At 37.8% G+C, this 21,429-nt stretch overlaps 1 pseudogene; it reads right to left on the bottom strand.

Moving 5' to 3' along the window:
• Positions 1 to 10,537: 10,537 nt before the first annotated feature.
• On the bottom strand, positions 10,538 to 11,359 carry LOC102401471 (annotated as a pseudogene).
• Positions 11,360 to 21,429: the final 10,070 nt, after the last annotated feature.

Below are 21,429 nucleotides of genomic sequence, written 5' to 3'. Positions count from 1 at the left end.
AATCAAAGCCCTAATTCAAAAAGCTATATGCACCCCCTTGTACACGGCAACATTTACAACAGCCAAGATATGAAAACAACTCGTGTCCATTGAAAAATGTACGGATAAAGATGATGTTGCAAAGAGTCGCAAGAGTTGCAAAGAGTTGGACATGACTGAAATGACAAATACACACACACACACACACACACACACACACACATATATATATATATATATATATATATACACACACACACATACATATATATAGATGGGCTTCCCTGGTGGCTCAGTGGTAAAGAATCTGCCTGACAACACAGGGATTGTGGGTTTGATCCCTGGGTCAGGAAGATCCCCTGGAGACGGCAATGGCAACCCAACTAAGTCCCTAAGTCATGTCCAACACTTTTGCGACCCCATGGACTATAGTCTGTTAGGCTCCTTTGTCCATGGGATTTTCCAGGCAAGAATACTGGTGTATATGGCCATTGCCTTCTCCGGGGAATCTTCCTGATGCAGGGATTGAACCTGCATCTCCTGCAGCTTTTGCATTGGCAGCTGAAATCTTTACCATGTGTGTAAATATATATATATGTGTGTGTGTGTGTGTGTGTGTATGTGTAAAGAAGCTGTAAAAAAGAATGAGATCGTGCAATTTGCAACATCATCAAAAAAGCAAGAGAGTTCCAGAAAAACATCTGTTTCTGCTTTATTGACTATGCCAAAGCCTTTGACTGTGTGGATCACAATAAACTGTGGAAAATTTTGAAAGAGATGGGAATACCAGACCAGGACCACCTGACCTGCCTCTTGAGAAACCTATATGCAGGTCAGAAAGCAACAGTTAGAACTGGACATGAACAACAGACTGGTTCCAATAGGAAAAGGAGTACATCAAGGCTGTATATTGTCACCTTGCTCATTTAACTTATATGCAGAGTACATCATGAGAAACACCGGGCTGGAAGAAGCACAAGCTGGAATCAAGATTGCCAGGACAAATATCAATAACCTCAGATATGAAGATGATACCACCCTTATGGCAGAAAGTGAAGAGGAGCTAAAGAGCCTCTTGATGAAAGTGAAAAAGGAGAGTGAAAAGGTTGGCTTAAAGCTCAACATTCAGAAAACGAAGATCATGGCATCCGGTCCCATCACTTCATGGCAAATAGATGGAGAAACAGTGGAAACCATGTCAGACTCTGTTTTTTGGGGCTCCAAAATCATGGCAGATGGTGATTGCAGCCATGAAAATAAAAGACACTTACTCCTTGGAAGGAAAGTTATGACCAACCTAGATAGCATATTGAAAAGCAGAGACATTACTTTGCCAACAAAGGTTTATCTAGTCAAGGCTATGGTTTTTCCAGTGGTCATGTATGGATGTGAGAGTTGGACTGTGAAGAAAGCTGAGCACTGAAGAATTGATGCTTTTGAACTGTGGTGTTGGAGAAGACTCTTGAGAGTCCCTTGGACTGCAAGGAGATCCAGCCAGTCCATCCTAAAGGAGATCAGTCCTGGGTGCTCATTGGAAGGACTGATGCTGAAGCTGAAACTCCAATACTTTGGCCACCTCATGCAAAGAGTTGACTCATTGGAAAAGACTCTGATAATGGGAGGGATTGAGGGCAGGAGGAGAAGGGGATGACAGAGGATGAGATGGCTGGATGGCATCACTGACTCGATGGACTTGAGTTTGAGTGAACTCCGGGAGTTGGTGATGGACAGGGAGGCCTGGCATGGTGCGATTCATGGGGTCGCAAAGAGTCGGACACGACTGAGCAACTGAACTGAAATAAACTGAAGAGAGTAGATCTTAAAGGCCCTCATCACAAGGGGAAAAAAATGGTTTTAATTATATATATGTGGATGGATGTTAACTAGATTTAACTTATTGTGGTGATCATTTTTACAATATATAAAAATATTATTTCATTGTATAGTATATCATTGTGTCTGATTTTTTGCGACCCCCATGGACTGTAGCTGCCAGGCTCCTCAGTCCATGAAATTTTCCTTAAGACTATTGGATGGGGCTGCCATTTCCTCCTCCAGAGGATCTTCCTGACCCAGGGATAGAACCTCTGTCCCCTGCATCAGCAAGTGGATTCTTTACCATTAAGCCACCTGGAAACCCATACAGGAAATTTATATGTTATATGTTATATATCAATTATACCTCAATTTTTAAAAAGTTTGCTGTATAAATGGAATTATATGTTATATAATCTTTCTATATTGACTCTTTTTACTCAGAATAATTCCCTTGCAAACCATCCAAATCATTATGTGTGGCAATTGTGTGCTCCTTTTTACTACTGTGTAACATTATAGTTTGTTAAACTAGTCACTTATTAAAGGACATTTGGGGTTTTTTAAGCATTTGCTATTACAGATCTGTTATGAGCATTGGTATACAAAAATTATAATCATTATAATTCTGAGATTATTGTGCACTTTAGAAGTAAATTTAATTGTATTTCACTTAATCCTAAACTCTTCCTGCTCAAAGACAAGTGCTCTAAGTATCAAAGTTCAGTGGATCCACTTTGATGTATTGTTGACTCTCTATACTCATTTCATATTATACTTAGCTGCTCTTCATTATTGTATATCATGTTCTACATTTTTTTTTTTTTGCTGTAAACAGAATTATAGATCCAAACTCAATTTCCCTTAGAACTTGGCAATTTCCAGTCTCTTGTTGTTGATAAGTTATTTGAAGTCATTCTCAGTTGCATTCATTTGGTTGTATTTTTTTTCCTATATATGCTTAAATCATTTACTTTTAGACCTAGAGTTCTGATCACATGTGTCTAGATGCAAAGTGGTTTTACAATCATCTTTGACAGATAATAGGCCCTTTCTACCCCCAAAATTTGAGTATTTGTTCATTTTCTTTCCTGAATTATCTTTTTTTTTCCATTTTAAAACTCCAAAGGTTTAGAGAAAAGTCTTCATTATCTATATTTGTCTTATTAATTATATGCCCATAGCACCCTATACATACCTGCATTATTTGAACTTATCACATCACTTCAAAATTATCCTTTAGGTCTCCCCAACTTGACTATGAACTCTTTTGAAAAAAAGTTCTGGATGCCTTGTTCAATGCTGTATTCTCAAGTAGCCTGAAATGTAGTAGGTAATCAATAATCGTTTGTTGAACTAAGCTGAATTTAATACATAATGTGAAGGCTTAAGTTTCAAAGGAAAGAAACTGAACTATCATTTAAAAATGATGCCTAGTACTTATATTAAGGAACATATTCTTTCCTTGGTAATACAATAGGTAGCCTTCCAAGTGACCTCTACAAACTATAGATTACCAAGCAATAACTGATAACCATGGCACCCTGCACACTTCTGGTTTGTAGGGCTGTATTATCTAGGACTCCAATGCATGTTTCCTGTCTCTAGTTGAGAACATTTTCACAAAGTTGTTGATGTAGGCATGAGAGAATCCATTAATAAGATCTACTCTCTTTTGGTTGGTATTTTGGTTTGATTAAAGTCACTTATTGAGAAATTTTCAACTAATTCTTGCTTTATTGAATATATGGATGGCGGAATGTTGAGACACTGTATTCTACTGCCTGACAGAGTCGGACAATAAGTTGGGAAAAGCAGACAGGAATCTTTGCTTATCATGAATCCAAAAGGTGAAAGGAAACGACTGAAGAATTTTCAATTGAAAAGTGAAGTGGTCATAGATATGTTTTGGAAATCTCTTTCAAGTCTTCAATAGCTTGTGAGATGGTGACTGTTAGAAAATGAATCTGTAGGCTGGGAGAAGGGAGCTATTTTTAAAAGCCCATCAAAAGCTGATGATGGAAATAGGCATAAAGTTACAGCCGAGCAAGATGAATAAACTCTAGAGATCTACTGTACAATATTATAGGTATGGTCAACAATAAATTATTGCAAACTTAAATATTTACAAAGAGGGTAGATCTCACATTAAGTGTTCTTAAAACAATAAATTGAATTTTAAAGATGATGGGAGGTTGGAGTGGCATATGAGAGGTTAAGGAAAGTGAGGCATCTGTGATATCTCCCAGTCCACCAATCTACTTTCAATCAGCTTAACTGCTGGGCAAACTACGTGATAACTTACTGAGAAAGGTAACTAGTTTAGCGAGAAGTTCATATAACTTCCCTTTCAAGGTTGAATGTTCAAACACTGCTCAATAAGATGCTTTCCCACAAGAAACAATTTCATGTATATCCAAATGTAAAAGTGATAACTTAACAGCTTAAGACTAATAAAAACATTAACGGCCCTAACATACTAGATCATGCAGATAGATTGAAACTACTAGATCAAGGAGATAGATTGAAAGGACATGAAGTAATAAATGATTTAACCTCAGTAGGTCCAGTAAGGCTGTCTGTAACTTTCTCTCCACCCCTTAAGATTTTAGCATTTTTGGCACTTGAATGTGTGGACACCTGTTTACTCCAAAGATGGAAACTTCTGACTCTCTGTCAAGGTTGTCAGGGCTTTTATTTTCTCTCAATTTAAGGTAAGAAATTTATTCTTAGCAATGAATTCTCTATTTTTATTTCTTTTTAATAGTCAATGCAAGGTTAGGATCAAGAGGTCAGTGGCTTAATATAATTTCACCTTGCTTTGTATAAAAAACATAAAACATTTTAAAAATTGTATTCATCTTTTTTTAGGTTATATGGTGCTATCTATATACAAACCCCTAAGTTAGAGGGAAAAAAAAACTAAACATTGTACAGCTCCTGTCTTTTTAGACATTTTCATGCTGAAACTAATGATGAAAAATTTTAAATGCACATCCTTTAGCTAAAATAAAATTCTTTGCATAAAGTAAAAAATATACCAATTAAATGACATTTCTCACCTTTTTGCAAAACCAGCAAGTTAAAAACAGAGAAATGGAACTGAAGACATCAATTCTCAGATACAATTTATATTAAGAAACAGAATATTGCAAGTATTTTTGTTTTAAAAATATTATAAATATATACTACTTATTGCATATTAGTAAAGCATTAATATTCATAATTTTATTGTTTAACCCCAAAAAGCACTATGGCTAAATTATAAAGAACATGCTAATAATAATAATAATGAAAGGAAATATTCCTTTTCTCACCCAAGGCCCTTGTACCTGGAACATTCTGTCCCTGAGGATGTTTTTTTTTCTCATTTCTTCTCCGACCTTCTGACCTCTGTAAAGCAAACTTCTCATCCTTCATTTTTAATGTTAAATTCTCAGAAAATGCCTAATTAACCCATCTTTCATCTTCTATTATTTCCTCCCTGCATCATAATTCTCTGAAAAATATCACTATTTAAAATTTTTTGTTTATTTTTCTTCATTTAGGTCAAGCACCTTCTCACTCTTACTTGCCATCATAAACCCGGTACTTAGAACAACTATGAAAAAGTTTTTAAAGTAATTATTGAAATCATGTCAAGTTTTTTCTAACTACAATGGTATGAAATTAGAAATCAAAATGGCAACCCACTCCAGTATTCTCGCCTAGAGAATCCCATGGACAGAGGAACTTGGCAGACTACATACAGTTCATGGGGTTGTGCATGGAGATGGGCACAACTTAGGGACTAAACCACTAACCACCACCAACAGGAAGAAAGCTGGAAAATTCGCAAATAAGTAGAAATTAAAAAACATGCTACTGAACAACCGAGTCAAAGAAGATCAAAAATGAAATTACAAAGTATCTTGAGACAAATATAAAGGAAAACACACCAAAACAGATAGGATGCAGCAAAAGCCATTCTAAGTGGGAAGTTTATAGAAATAAATACTACATTAAAAAAAAGAAAGAGCTAAAATAAACAAACTACCTTTACAACCTCAAATCATTAGAAAAAGAAGAACAAACTATGCCTGTTAGATGCGAGAAAGAAAAAATAAAGATTAGATCAGAAATAGATGATAGAGACTAGAAACATAATAGAAAAAAATTAATGAAACTAAGAGTTTATTTTTAGAAAAGGTAAACAAAATTGACCAATCTTTGACTAGATTAACCAAGAGAAAAGAGAGAAGTCGCACATAAAATTGAAAATGAAAGAGGATACATTGTAATTCAGTCAGTTCAGTCGCTCAGTCATGTCTGACTCTTTGCAACCCCATGAATCACAGCACACCAGGCCTCCCTGTCCATCACCAACTGCTGGAGTTCACTCAGACTCACGTCCATCGAGTCAGTGATGCCATCCAGCCATCTCATCCTCTGTCGTCCCCTTCTCCTCCTGCCCCCAATCCCTCCCAGCATCAGAGTCTTTTCCAATGAGTCAACTCTTTGCATGAGGTGGCCAAAGTACTGGAGTTTCAGCTTAAGCATCATTCCTTCCAAAGGAATCCCAGGGCTGATCTCCTTCAGAATGGACTGGTTGGATCTCCTTGCAGTCCAAGGGATTCTCAAGAGTCTTCTTCAACACCACAGTTCAAAAGCATCAATTCTTCAGTGCTCAGCCTTCTTCACAGTCCAACTCTCACATCCATACATGACCACTGGACTGTAATTATTACAACAGAAACACAAAAGATATAAGAAGCTATTGTGAACAATTACAAGCCAATAAACTGTACAACTTAGAAAAAAATGGATAAATTCCTAGAAACACACAACCTACCAGGACTGAATCATGAAGAATTAGAAAATCTGAAGAGACTAATAATGACTAACAAAATTGAACTAATAATAAAAAACCTCCTTATAAAGACCTATGTTTATAAATACCCTCTCCAGAGCTGCCTGCTCTAATGCCGCCCTCCATTGTCTGTGACTCTATTTTGTATAAGAGTACCATTCCTTCACATGAAAACACCTTGAGCCTTGCCTAAAAAATCAATTCAAATAAAAAGATACTTAGATTTGATTAACCAACTAAACAATGATCCTGTTTACTTTTAATACAACCAGTGCAAATCTCCCCTAATTCTGTGAACACATCTTACTCTACTTCTCACCAGAATTAGACACAGCTGAAGAAGCTTTTCTTGAAACATTCTTTCTTTCATTCTTCACCTTCTCCAGACCATCATATCTCAGTGATTATTCTTAATGTTCATAGCAGATTTCTCCTTATTTCCCTATTTTGGATGAAGAGCAAACTTACATGTGCAAAACTTCACTCTTAGTTAAGCCTCTTGTGTCCAGCTCTCTAGACAACATCACCATATGGATGTCCCAGATTAAAACCAGGATTAACGCATTAAAACAAACAAAAAAGCATTTCCTGCATTTTCCTCTGTTTTACTCATCTTAGTAAATGGTACCAACATTCTTATTTGTTTAAGCCAGTAAAACAACATCTTTTTTTTTAATTTTTATTGTTCTCACACCTCATACCTTAATCATTATCAAGTCAGATCTGCTCTAGCTTCTAAATGTTGGCCAGATCCAACCAATACTCACCATTTCCATAACTATAATTCTAATTCAAGTTACCTTGCAACGTCCCTTGCCAGGACTACTGAAACAGCTCCCTAGTTGGCCTAATTTCAGTCTGCCATCCTACCTTTATGTCTGTCCTTATAGATTAGAGTATTGTGTACTTTAGTCTTTTTGTTTCAGCTTAAAGAGTTCTTTTCAACATTTTTTTGTAAGGTAGGTCTAGTGGTAGTGAACTCTCTCAGTTTTGTTTATCTGGAAAAGCCTTAGTTTATCCTTCATATTTGAATGGTAATTCTGCTGGATAGAATGTCCTTGGCTGGCAATTTTTATGGTTCAATATTTTGAATATGTGATTCTACTATCTCCTGGCCTGTAGAGTTTCTACTAAGAAATCTCTTGATAGCCTAAAGGGGGGTAACTTTATAGGTGACAGTCTTTTTTTCCCTTGCTGCTTTTAAAATTTGTCCTGTATTGTTAACTTTTGATAATTTCAATATAATGTATCTTGAAGAAGATCATTTTGCATTGAGATAATAAGGTGTTGTATAATTTCATAGACTTGTATACCAAGTTCTTTCCATGTTTGGGAAGTTCTCAACTATCATTTTTTTTAAATATACCCTCTGCTCCCTTCTCCCTCTCTTCTGCTTCTAAGAAACACATTGGAATATATCTACCTAAAGAATCTAAAGACCTATATATAGAAAACTATAAAACACTGGTGAAAGAAATCAAAGAGGACACTAACAGATGGAGAAATATACCATGTTCATGGATTGGAAGAATCAATATAGTGAAAATGAGTATACTACCCAAAGCAATCTATAGATTCAATGCAATGCCTATCAAGCTATCAACAGCATTCTTCACAGAGCTAGAACAAATAATTTCACAATTTGTATGGAAAAACAAAAAACCTCGAATAGCCAAAGCGATCTTGAGAAAGAAGAATGGAACTGGAGGAATCAACCTACCTGACTTCAGGCTCTACTACAAAGCCACAGTTATCAAGACAGTATGGTACTGGCACAAAGACAGAAATATAGATCCATGGAACAAAATAGAAAGCCCAGAGATAAATCCACGCACATATGGACACCTTATCTTTGACAAAGGAGGCAAGAATATACAATGGATTAAAGACAATCTCTTTAACAAGTGGTGCTGGGAACTCTGGTCAACCACTTGTAAAAGAATGAAACTAGAACACTTTCTAACACCATACACTAAAATAAACTCAAAATGGATTAAAGATCTCAACGTAAGACCAGAAACTATAAAACTCCTAGAGGAGAACATAGGCAAAACACTCTCTGACATACATCACAGCAGGATCCTCTATGACCCACCTCCAAGAATATTGGAAATAAAAGCAAAAATAGAAAAATGGGACCTAATTAACCTTAAAAGCTTCTGCACATCAAAGGAAACTATTAGCAAGGTGAGAAGACAGCCTTCAGAATGGGAGAAGATAATAGCAAATGAAGCACCTGACAAACAACTAATCTCGCGAATATACAAGCAACTCCTACAGCTCAACTCCAGAAAAATAAATGACCCAATCAAAAAATGGGCCAAAGAACTAAATAGACATTTCTCCAAAGAAGACATACAGATGGCTAACAAACACATGAAAAGATGCTCAACATCACTCATTATCAGAGAAATGCAAATCAAAACCACTATGAGGTACCATTTCACGCCAGTCAGAATGGCTGCGATCCAAAAGTCTACAATCAATAAATGCTGGAGAGGGTGTGGAGAAAAGGGAACCCTCTTCCACTGTTGGTGGGAATGCAAACTAGTCCAGCCACTATGGAGAACAGTGTGGAGATTCCTTAAAAAACTGGAAATAGACCTGCCTTATGATCCAGCAATCCCACTGCTGGGCATACACACTGAGGAAACCAGAAGGGAAAGAGACACGAGTACCCCAATGTTCATCGCAGCACTGTTTATAATAGCCAGGACATGGAAGCAACCTAGATGTCCATCAGCAGATGAATGGATAAGAAAGCAGTGGTACATATACACAATGGAGTATTATTCAGCCATTAAAAAGAATACATTTGAATCAGTTCTAATGAGATGGATGAAACTGGAGCCTATTATACAGAGTGAAGTAAGCCAGAAAGAAAAACACCAATACAGTATACTAACGCATATATATGGAATTTAGAAAGATGGTAACAATAACCCTGTGTACGAGACAGCAAAAGAGACACTGATGTATAGAACAGTCTTATGGACTCTGTGGGAGAGGGAGAGGGTGGGAAGATTTGGGAGAATGGCATTGAAACATGTAAAATATCATGTATGAAACGAGTTGCCAGTCCAGGTTCAATGCACGATACTGGATGCTTGGGGCTGGTGCACTGGGACGACCCAGAGGGATGGAATGGGGAGGGAGGCGGGAGGAGGGTTCAGGATGGGGAACACATGTATACCTGTGGCAGATTCATTTTGATATTTGGCAAAACTAATACAGTTATGTAAAGTTTAAAAATAAAATAAAATTAAAAAAAAAGAAACACATTGTTCTTGTGTTGACTTTTCTAATGCAATCAGTTCTCACATAGTTTCTTTACTTTTTAAAAATCTTACATTCCTTTCCTCCTGCATCAAAATTCTTTATATATTTTTTCCCTTGAGCTTGCTGATTCTCTCTTCCATGTGATCTGTTCTATTTCCAAAGCTTTCTAATGCATTCTTTACCTTATTTATTGAGTACTTCAGCTCCAGAATTTCTACCTGTTTCTTTTTTAGAATTTCAGTTTCTTTAGTAAAGTACTCCTCTGTCTGTTAGTTTTTATTTCTGAGGTCATTTAACTTCCCTTCTGAATTTTCTTTGGTTTGTTGGATTTCTTCATAACAGCCCTTTGAAATTCCTTATGTAGATCATATTGGTCCATGTCTTTGAGTTTGGTTGCTGGAAAATTGCCATTTTCTTTTTCTGATACCGTAATACTGTGATTTTTCATAGTGTTTGATGAGAAGTGTCTCTACCACTGCATTTGACACAGCGAACACCTTTCTTACTTAGGCAAGGCTTGGGTCACTTCAATTATAATAGTTCAATAGATTGATAGTTAGGAGCCTTTTTCTTTTCTTTTTTCTATCTCTCAGAAGCATGTTTTTTTATTAAAAATCACTGGTGCAGGACATCAGATGCTCCATCCTTCCCATTTTCCCTGCTCACAGTGTCTCTTCTCTGGGTACCCAGAGCTGCTCTCCACGCATTCTCCTCCTTTTTGCTCAAGAGACCAAGAACACATCACAGCCTTGTCACCTCTAATGGGCTAAGGCTTGGATGAGAAAGTCGCTGGACAGAAGACATTGTCTGGAGGATTCTATTGTTTCCTGCATTTTTTTTTTTTTTTTTTTGGGCTTGCCTGCATTCTTTCCTTTCTTTATTGTAATCTGAACTTTGTACTTTTTTTTTGATCCACTCCTGAATCTGTTTACTCTTTGTATCCAAATCATGTTGTCTAATGTTTGAAGAAAAAGTCAGTTCCTTTGCCAGGGTGGGTTCTGGCTTGAGTTCAGCCCTCTCCATCTTTCAGAGCCGCAGCTGCACCTGATGGATCTGTGAGCCGGTCAGGAGCTGATACTGGGCGGGTTCCACCCCTCTTCACCAGCCATAGGTCCCGATGGGCAGCCACGAGCCTGATCGCATTGGCTCTGTGCATGTGGTCGTTGCCCTGCTCCTCCAGCACGTGAATGATAACGCTTGTTGATTTTTCTCCCAACGTTACTGAAAGACATCTCATCCCTTTCTTTTTTTTCCCCTTCCCTCGTCCTGGGTGTCTTCAGTACTAAAAGCTTTTGTGTGAATAAGGCAGGCTGGTACTGGGGACCACTGTATGGGCACCGGCTTCTGTAGGATGTACTTACCCAAACATCTTCTAATACAGTTATTCTCAGTCTTTCTGGCTTGTGATGTGAACTTCTTCAGGAAAAGAGCAGCCATCCTTTTTAGGAAGAACTGTAATCATCCCCAGTGGATGGCATTTAGTGGAGTTCAGTTCAGTTTAGTTCAGTTGCTCAGTCATGTCCGACTCTTTCCGGCCCCATGAATCGCAGCACACCAGGCCTCCCTGTCCATTGCCAACTCCCGGAGTTCAATCAAACTCACGTCCATCGAGTCAGTGATGCCATCCTGCCATCTCATCCTCTGTCGTCCGCTTCTCCTCCTGCCCCCAATCCCCTCCACCCACTGCCCGGCATCAGGGTCTTTTCCGAGTCAACTCTTCGCATGAGGTGGCCAAAGTACTGGAGTTTCAGCTTCAACATCAGTCCTTCCAATGAACACCCAGGACTGATCTCCTTTAGGATGGACTGGTTGGATCTCCTTGCAGTCCAAGGGACTCTCAAGAGACTTCTTCAACACCACAGTTCAAAAGCATCAATTCTTCAGTGCTCAGCTTTCTTCACAGTCCAACTCTCACATCCATACATGACCACTGGAAAAACCATAGCCTTGACTAGCCGGACCTATGTTGGCAACGTAATATCTCTGCTTTTCAATATGCTATATAGGTTGGTCATAACTTTCCTTCCAAGGAATAAGCGTATTTTAATTTCATGGCTGCAATCACCATCTGCAGTGATTTTGGAGCCCCCCAAAAATAAAGTCTGACACTGTTTCCCCATCTATTTCCCAAGAAATGATGGGACCAGATGCCATGATATTAGTTTTCTGAATGTTGAGCTTTAAGCCAACCTTTTCACTCTCCTCTTTCACTTTCATCAAGAGGCTTTCTAGTTCCTCTTCACTTTCTGCCATAAGGGTGGTGCCATCTGCATAAGTGAGGTTATTGATATTTCTCCCGGCAATCTTGATCCAGCTTGTGCTTCTTCCAGCCCAGCGTTTATCATGATGTACTCTGCATAGAAGTTAAATAAGCAGGGTGACAATATACAGCCTTGACGTACTCCTTTTCCTATTTGGAACCAGTCTGTTGTTCCATGTACAGTTCTAACTACTGCTTCCTGACCTGCATATAGGTTTCTCAAGAGGCAGGTCAGGTGGTCTGGTATTCCCATCTCTTGAAGAATTTTCCACAGTTTATTATGATCCACACAGGCTTTGGCATAGTCAATAAAGCAGAAACAGATGTTTTTCTGGAACTCTCTTGTTTTTTTGATGATCCAGTGGATGTTGGCAATTTGATCTCTGGTTCCTCTGCCTTTTCTAAAACTAGCTTGAACATCTGGAAGTTCAAGGTTCAAGTATTGCTGAAGCCTGGCTTGGAGAATTTTGAGCATTCCTTTGCTAGCGTGTGAGATGAGTGCAATTGTGTGGTAGTTTGAGTCTTCTTTGGCATTGCCTTTCTTTGGGATTGGAATGAAAACTGACCATTTCCAGTCCTGAATGCCAGCTAATACTTGAAACGGGATCACTGAAAAACTCCACACCCTACGAGTACTGGAAGACAGACTCACAGATGTCCCAAGAACCCGTATCCTATGGTCGTGGTTCTTCTCCTGCAGCTCCTGCTTTTGTCCTAACTCCTTTTTCTGGGGCTCTTCAGCAACAACCCTGACTGTCCTATACCAGGCCACTGATTGATAAGGTTTGGCAGAAGCAGCCTGCAAACAGGCTCTGGGGTGAGACCCCTTCACCTTCCATAGTGTGGAGTCTATCTTTTGCTTTCTAGATAGAGAACAAGATTTTAGTTTTTTTTAGTTTTTCTTATTGGAACTGATTTCTGGTAATGTTGGGAGTTATGCATTAAAAAAAGAAAAAGATGGTGGCAGAGCAGGGTGAAGTGTGTACTTAACACTGGAGACTTCGGGTGTGCCCACAACTTGGTAGGAAGATCCTCTAGCTGGGGGTCCTAGAAGCCAGGGTACAGTCCTCTTGCTTTCTGAGGCAGACAACAGGAGATATTTTGCCTCTATTCTCTCTGTCTACCTATTTCCCTTTCCTTTCCTTCCCCGTAGACAGTGCAGTCTCCCCTCAGGAAGCACCTACTCCCTCCTGCTGTACACACGTGGCCAAGTGGGCCCCCATTCATCGCCTTCATCCTCCACCCTTCTCTACCAGAAAAAGGGCGCCAGCACACAGCTGGACTAGCAACCAGCTTCTCTTCCATCACTGCCTCTGGCCACTCCTGGCCTCTCTGCAACTCTCCTTGCTCCACCACCTCCTCCGTGATCCAATCCACCCACTTTTGGGTGCATAGATGAATGAATCTCTCAGGTGCCTGGTACTCTTTGCAGAGGTACTTTTTTTGTTGTTGTTTTTTGTTTTTTGTTTTTGTTTTTTTGTTTTGGTTATACTTGTCTGATTAGTTGTAAATCAAAGGCTAGATTAAAAAAAAGCATTGATTCACATCACCATGATGCTGATTTCACTTCAACTGTCCCTTTTACACGATTAAGAAGGATTGGAATATGGAAAAGACCTCACAATTAGAAATATGCATATATATTCCAATTGTCCATCTTTAAATATATTAGCATCATTTCTAAGTGACCATATTTTTTCAAATATAATATGTTGCATAAATCATTTTTCATGATACCTACTCTAATCATTCTACTTCTGCTTTCTATCTCTGAAACTATTGCTGTTAACTCAGGCTCCAGTCGTCTCTAAAGATTGCCTTTTTCTAATGTCCCATATCCAATCAGTGATTTTTCCTTTTCAATACCTCTTACAACTTCCCATTTCTTTCCATTTCTGTTCAGGCCCTTATCACTTCGCACCTGGATTACTTCAATAGAATTATAATTGGTCTCTAGGTTTCAGGCACTTCTCTTCACTCTCCATCTTGCTTACTATTGATAGATTAATCTTCCTAAAAGGCCTACAACACACTTTTCATCATGTCATTTCACTGTTCAAAAATCTTCAGTGAGAAATAGAAAAATGATAATAGATCATTTGCTTGAGAAGGGATGTAAGGCCATGTTATTTTTTCTTTTGCTTTTCTTTTTAAATCCTACATAATTTTTACAATGTTTCTTTGTGTAATTAGTATAATAAAATTAATTATCTGAAAGTTAAAATTCTAGTAACCTCTACCATATACTTCCAACGTTCTTTACTACTTCTTATTCCACCACTCCAGTAAATAAAATTTACATTCCCTCTACTTTAAAACTATAAAAATTACAACCTTGATTTTTTTTAACTTAAATCCCAATCATATGTAAATTTCTTAATTATATTAGCTGGAAATAATTCCTTTGTATATACACAAACCTAATTTCTTGTGAGAACAAATCATTTGACCCTCATCACTTTAAGTTTTTCATTAGTATTTATGTTTTCATCTCAATTTTTCCTTTCTCCTCTAAGTGAAAAAAAAGCACACCCTTAAGAATAAGAATTCTTCCTCTTCTCTAAACTAGAGGCCACAGTAACTTGAAAACATACCATAGGCATTTAACAAATATATATGGTTTCATTAAATCAATGATCAAATGCTTCAAAGGCATTGGGTATTTGCTCATGGAGTACCTTTTCATTTTTGTTTTAAAATTAAAACCAGAAGCCAAGAAACAGAAGCCTTTGAGGACTCTTTCAAAAGAGCCAGCATTATAGAAATTGTTCAATCTAGTATCTAAAGACTGAGTATAAATGTGACACATCCAATTGTCATGTTTGTTGAACAATTCATTTATTGAGTACAAATGGGATGCTCTTCTCTCATCCACTTAAGTCAGAAGGTATCACTCAGCATCTGGCTCTTCAATCTGACCTCAAGATGCAGGGAATATGATCAGCACTCTAATTGTCCCTTTGTTGGGCTTTAGTTTCATGAGTATCACTCAGAGATCAACACTAACTTGAATTGCTATCATTGTGGAGCCTGGATAGGAGAAAGGAAGTCAAAAAACACCTGGAGTAACAGGCAAATTTGGCCTTGGAACACGGAATGAAGCAGGGCAAAGACTGATAGAGTTTTGCCAAGAAAATGCACTGGTCATGACAAACACCCTCTTCCAACAACACAAGAGAAGACTCTATACATGAACATCACCAGATGGTCAACACCGAAATCAGATTGATTATATTCTTTGCAGCCAAAGACGGAGAAGCTCTATACAGTCAGCAAAAACAAGACCGGGAGCTGACTGTGGCTCAGATCATCAGCTCCTTATTGCCAAATTCAGACTTAAATTGAAATAGGGAAAACCACTAGACCATTCAGGTATGACCTAAATCAAATCCCTTATGATTATACAGTGGAAGTGAGAAATAGATTTAAGGGCCTAGATCTGATAGATAGAGTGCCTGATGAACTATGGAATGACGTTAGTGACACTGTACAGGAGACAGGGATCAAGACCATCCCTGTAGAAAAGAAATGCAAAAAAGCAAAATGGCTGTCTGGGGAGGCCTTACAAATAGCTGTGAAAAGAAGAGAAGTGAAAAGCAAAGGAGAAAAGGAAAGATATAAACATCTGAATGCAGAGTTCCAAAGAATAGCAAGAGGAGATAAGAAAGCCTTCTTCAGCAATCAATGCAAAGAAATAGAGGAAAACAACAGAATGGGAAAGACTAGAGATCTCTTCAAGAAAATCAGAGATACCAAAGGAACATTTCATGCAAAGATGAGCTTGATAAAGGACAGAAATGGTATGGACTTAACAGAAGCAGAAGATATTAAGAAGAGATGGCAAGAATACACAGAAGAACTGCACAAAAAAGATCTTCACAACCCAGATAATCACAATGGTGTGATCACTGACCTAGAGCCAAACATCCTGGAATGTGAAGTCAAGTGGGCCTTAGAAAGCATCACTACGAACAAAACTAGTGGAGGTGACAGAATTCCAGTTGAGCTATTCCAAATCCTGAAAGATGATGCTGTGAAAGTGCTGCACTCAATATGCCAGCAAATTTGGAAAACTCAGCAGTGGCCACAGGACTGGAAAAGGTCAGTTTTCATTCCAATCCCAAAGAAAGGCAATGCCAAAGAATGCTCAAACTACCGCACAATTGCACTCATCTCACACGCTAGTAAAGTAATGCTCAAAATTCTCCAAGCCAGGCTTCAGCAATATGTGAGCCGTGAACTTCCTGATGTTCAAGCTGGTTTTAGAAAAGGCAGAGGAGCCAGAGATCAAATAACTCCAGGAGTTGGTGATGGATAGGGAGGCCTGGTGTGCTGCGATTCATGGGGTCGCAAAGAGTCGGACATGACTGAGTGACTGATCTGATCTAATCTGAAAGAAATATTTAATTGCTGTGGCACAGACTGTATGAAGTGTGACAACTTAACAGTAGTCTAAGGGGAGGGGGAGATTTATAAATATATAAATAATTATGACATCATTTCTCTTTTCCCTTCTCTTCCAATGAAACAACTAAGCTAGGTCAAAGAAAGCAAATGAATATATCTAGCTCCTTGTAGAGATACACTGATATTTTTACTACACATTTAATCATTTTTACTACACAATTAATTGCTTACATTGCAGTAAGCAATACAGGTGAACATCTGATTATTCAATCCTCTGATAGTCTTCACAAAAGCTGGAAATTACACTCATTTTAATCTTGTGTTAGCAGGCAGTAAACATAGCTTGAATCTGGCCAAGTGGCTGCTTGTAAAATGCTGAGAAATTGCTAGAGGATGTAAAATAGCTCTTTTGACCTCTACTTTCCACCTCAATTCAACAAAAGAGAGAGGTGGCAATACACCCAGTACCTCAGCCGCCAGTTTCTGCATCTGTCAGCTTTCTACCCTAGAAAAATCTTAACTGAACCATCACTTATTGAACAGATTTCCACATACTAAACCTGAGGAAGTAGTTTCAGCCCACTGGTGGTATAGCCAGTGATAACCACAGTGACCACTGAATTCTTCTTAAAAATTATTTAAAAAAAAAAGCTAGATCAAATCGTGTAAGAAAATATTTCCTTGCTTTAACTGAAACACAATGAGTAACAGATCTGTAAAATACAGAAATTTCTATTTAGTTCTTTCTGTTCATGCTGACTTTGGAGTAGATTACAAATCCTAAGGGATTTTTTAACCCTATTTCCTACCATTGGACTTCCCTGGTGACTCAGACGGTAAAGTGTCTGTCGGCAATGCAGGAGACCCGGGTTCGATCCCCAGGTTGGGAAGATCCCCTGGAGAAGGAAATGGCAGTCCACTCCAGCATTCTTGCCTGGAAAAATCCCATGGACGGTGGAGCCTGGTAGGCTACCTTCCACAGGGTCGCAAAGAGTCAGACACGCCTGAGGGACTTCACGTTCACTTTCATTTTTCTACCATTGCAACTTTTAAGTATGTAAAACAAACTCAATACATTTTTAAATTCCACCATCATTTTTTGATACCAAATAAAATGCTACTGCTAGTTAGAGCTATTTGATGCTGTTTGTTGGATGAACAAATTACATCTATCTCAGATCAATCATATTACTTCTTTGTATTGTCAATCTCTATTACCCTTCATCCAAATATATCCATAACCAAGATTACTTCTTTACATACTACATAAAGTGTCTTGGTTTGTGGCACAAATTGATATCTGCAGAGTCTGGAGATCTTTGGGATGATAACTGACTGATTTTCTGCTTCTGTTTCCCAGTGTTTCCATTTGCTTCAATTCACTATCCCTCCACACATCCTGCAATAGTGTCATCTTCCACCCCTCTAATAGCTTTGCCATTGTCATCTGTCTGCACTGACAGATTGTACTTTAAACTGATTTTATTCAGTTTAGGAAATACATTTCCTATTTTATATATATATATATGTGTGTGTGTGTGTGTGTATGCATCTGTGTGTGTGTAGATAGATAGATAGGATTATATATCATGTAGGAATAGGAATATATATCATGATAGGAATATGATAGGAAAAATATTCTTCTGGGACCTAGAGTCTGATCTTAATAAAGTAGAGTTATTTGTTTTTTAAGCTCTGAGGAAACTGTTCTACAGTGGTAGGCTCAGATCCTATTATCTAACTGATATATTACAGAGCTTTAAAAAGCTTCAACTGGATTTACAAATGGAGCTATGATTGTAACTGTCATTTTTTTCTGTTTGTTTAAAATCCTGTGTCTTTCTAAAAATAGAATCTAAGAACAAAGAAAGATAATAACAAAAACACATTCATTTTCCATTGCTAGATGTTAGCCTCAAATTTATTACTGATATTCTCAGCAGCCAATGCAGAAAGGGAAATGAAATTTATAGTGTGTATAATATATATATATATATATATATATATATATACACACATACATATATATTTTTTCTTAAGGGAAACAAGCTATCCCTGTTAGTGTACTAAGCTTATTTCTCCCGTAGATTCTTATAAACAGATCCTTCAACAAACACTAGTTGAACCTTGCAAATGTAAATTATGTATCCAAATGCTTTCCAAAGTTCATGAAGTCTCAATGTAAATTTCAGTTCCACTATTCCTATGACATTTTTGGTTTTGCATTCTCTCCTCCATTAATTATGACACTATTTTGGCAAGGTGTGTCTATTCTCAGTTTCAGTCCAAACAAGGGCACAGACTTCTGTTCCTTCACTGCCACATCCCAGACACCAAATCAGTACCTGGTATATAGCCAGCTCACTAATATTTGTCAAATGAACAAATGAAATTTGTGACTTGAACAATCATGGAACTTTTTAAAAGAGTTTATCTCCATTTGTTAGCTTGATCCAAATATATCTAAGATCCCAGGGTTAGTTTTTCCCAGAAGTCTTTCAATCTTTCTAGTTGTCATATAACCAGAAATAGTGGAATATTCCAAATTTCTATTACTCACGACAATAAAATAATCTACAGTGTTTTATTTTATATTTTCTTTTATATATATATATATATATATATATCAGTTCAGTTCAGTTCAGTCGCTCAGTCGTGTCCGACTCTTTGCAACCCCATGAATCGCAGCATGCCAGGCCTCCCTGTCCATCACCAACTCCCGGAGTTCACCCAGACTCACGTCCATCGAGTCAGTGATGCCATCCAGCTATCTCATCCTCTGTCGTCCCCTTCTCCTCCTGCCCCCAATCCCTCCCAGCATCAGAGTCTTTTCCAATGAGTCAACTCTTCGCATGAGGTGGCCAAAGTACTGGAGTTTCAGCTTCAGCATCATTCCCTCCAAAGAAATCCCAGGGCTGATCTCCTTCTGAATGGACTGGTTGGATCTCCTTGCAGTCCAAGGGACTCTCAAGAGTCTTCTCCAACACTGTAAATAAATCAAACAAATTGAAATCTATGTAATCTGAAAAAAATATATAACATCCATGCTATGTTTGTAACAATTTGTTTCAAATAATGTAAACAATTTTAAACCAATAACTATAATTCAGATTCTAGATAAGCAGATGGAATTTACTAACAACATCAGTCTTGCTGAGTATATCAGTAAGAATTCAGCAACCCAGAAGTTGCTCTACATATATACCTTCTGAAATGTAGAGATAATAGTTTTTCAGATGCTAGAATTACCTTGAGATTTAACCCTGTGTCTAGTCAATTAAATATTGTAATACCTGATTTGCTTTCTTTTCCATCAGAAAAGCTCTGCTCAAGCAAGGTTTTCCTTCTCAAACTCTAGAGGAACAAAAATCTTTAAATTCAAGTGCAAACATAGAAATGGGGCTACAAGAGAGTTTATGCCATTAATTCAGTCATAATGTTTCTTAACCCCTTCAACAAACCCATTTCAAACCCTAATCAATTTTTAGATCTGTTCTACAGCAAAAATCTTCTATCTAACCCTTAGCCACCTTTCTCTCCTATGTGAATTGATAAAACTCACTTCAACCCAGCTGAAGAATATCAATTATTAAGAGATAATGGGTTGGAAGTTTACCAAAGTGGATCTTGCCGGACACAATATTGCTTCCATAGTGACTCTCCCTTAACATTCCTTAGTGTTCTTGTCTCAAAAAACTCATTTCTTGTTAAGGCCCAGAAAGAATTCTCATACTCCAGCTCCAGATTTCCTATCTGGATAGCTTTATTGAACTTATTTATCAAAACACCAAAAACAAACAAACAAACAAAACAATCTCGGGTGGCCAGTTGGCAGCCATACATTGCGAATAGCAGCTCAAATGACTACAATTTAATCTATTTTATTATTCATCATTCAACTGTCCTTACTCATCATATTGCATTTTGTAAAATTCTGTATATGCTTCCTAGACATGTATTAGAGTAATTATAAGTGAATTAGACATTATTAATCCAAGGCTGTAACTGGCTACTATCTGATGCTGCTTAGTGACTTAATTGTGTTAGACAGACTAAATTGTTTCAAATGAACCTTCACAAAGGTCCTTAATAAAATAAAACAGTGATTTTATTTTGTGTTATCTACTTTCTGCCAGAAGGTTCTCTAGGGGCTTCTGCAGTTTTCTTTTCTTTCCTATTAGCTAGAAAGCACAATCTAGTAAGCCTATGAACCTTGCAGGAGCTTACACAGAAAATATTTCTCACCCTTTGACAAGCACTGTGGTAAGATTTGGGGCTGCTGTATAAGCAGCAAGATTTAGTGGTTTTGTCTTAAGGGAGCTGGTTCCTGAAGTGACTTAGAATGCTTTAGGAAAGAAAGGAGGAAGTTTCATACTTATAGTGTATGGAGGGGATAACTTTATATAAAATTTTGAGTAGAGTGGATATTTGAAATAGAGTGGAAATTTCCAAAGTAGAATTTAAGGTGTCAGCAGATTCACAGAGGAACTGCCTTAGATAGCAGGCTGTGAAAGATTAAATTTTAAAATAAGAGATTACATTGTTTCTTTAGTTTGCTTTGTGCAATAGCAGAAGTTCACGAACGAGGGTAGGCAATTTGTCTATTATTTCCAAGACTGAGCATATCAGCCGTGACTTCACTCAGAAGGAGGCCCCTCACCCGTGAGAGGTGCGATGAGAGGTTGAATGTGCACAAAGTATTTCTCATTCCCACAGCAGTTTTGACAGGCAGGTCAAATACGTGGAAAAGGATAATGGGATAATAAAGTGACTACACTTCTGAGCAAGATGTGCAGTGTAGCAGTCAAAGTGGGGGTCTTTGTGGGAAAGTTGCAGACAA

The sequence above is a fragment of the Bubalus bubalis genome, chromosome 2 (genome assembly GCF_019923935.1).
Source record: "Bubalus bubalis isolate 160015118507 breed Murrah chromosome 2, NDDB_SH_1, whole genome shotgun sequence".
Classification (NCBI taxonomy): Eukaryota; Metazoa; Chordata; class Mammalia; order Artiodactyla; family Bovidae; genus Bubalus; species Bubalus bubalis.
This window is presented reverse-complemented; position numbering and strand designations above follow the sequence as displayed.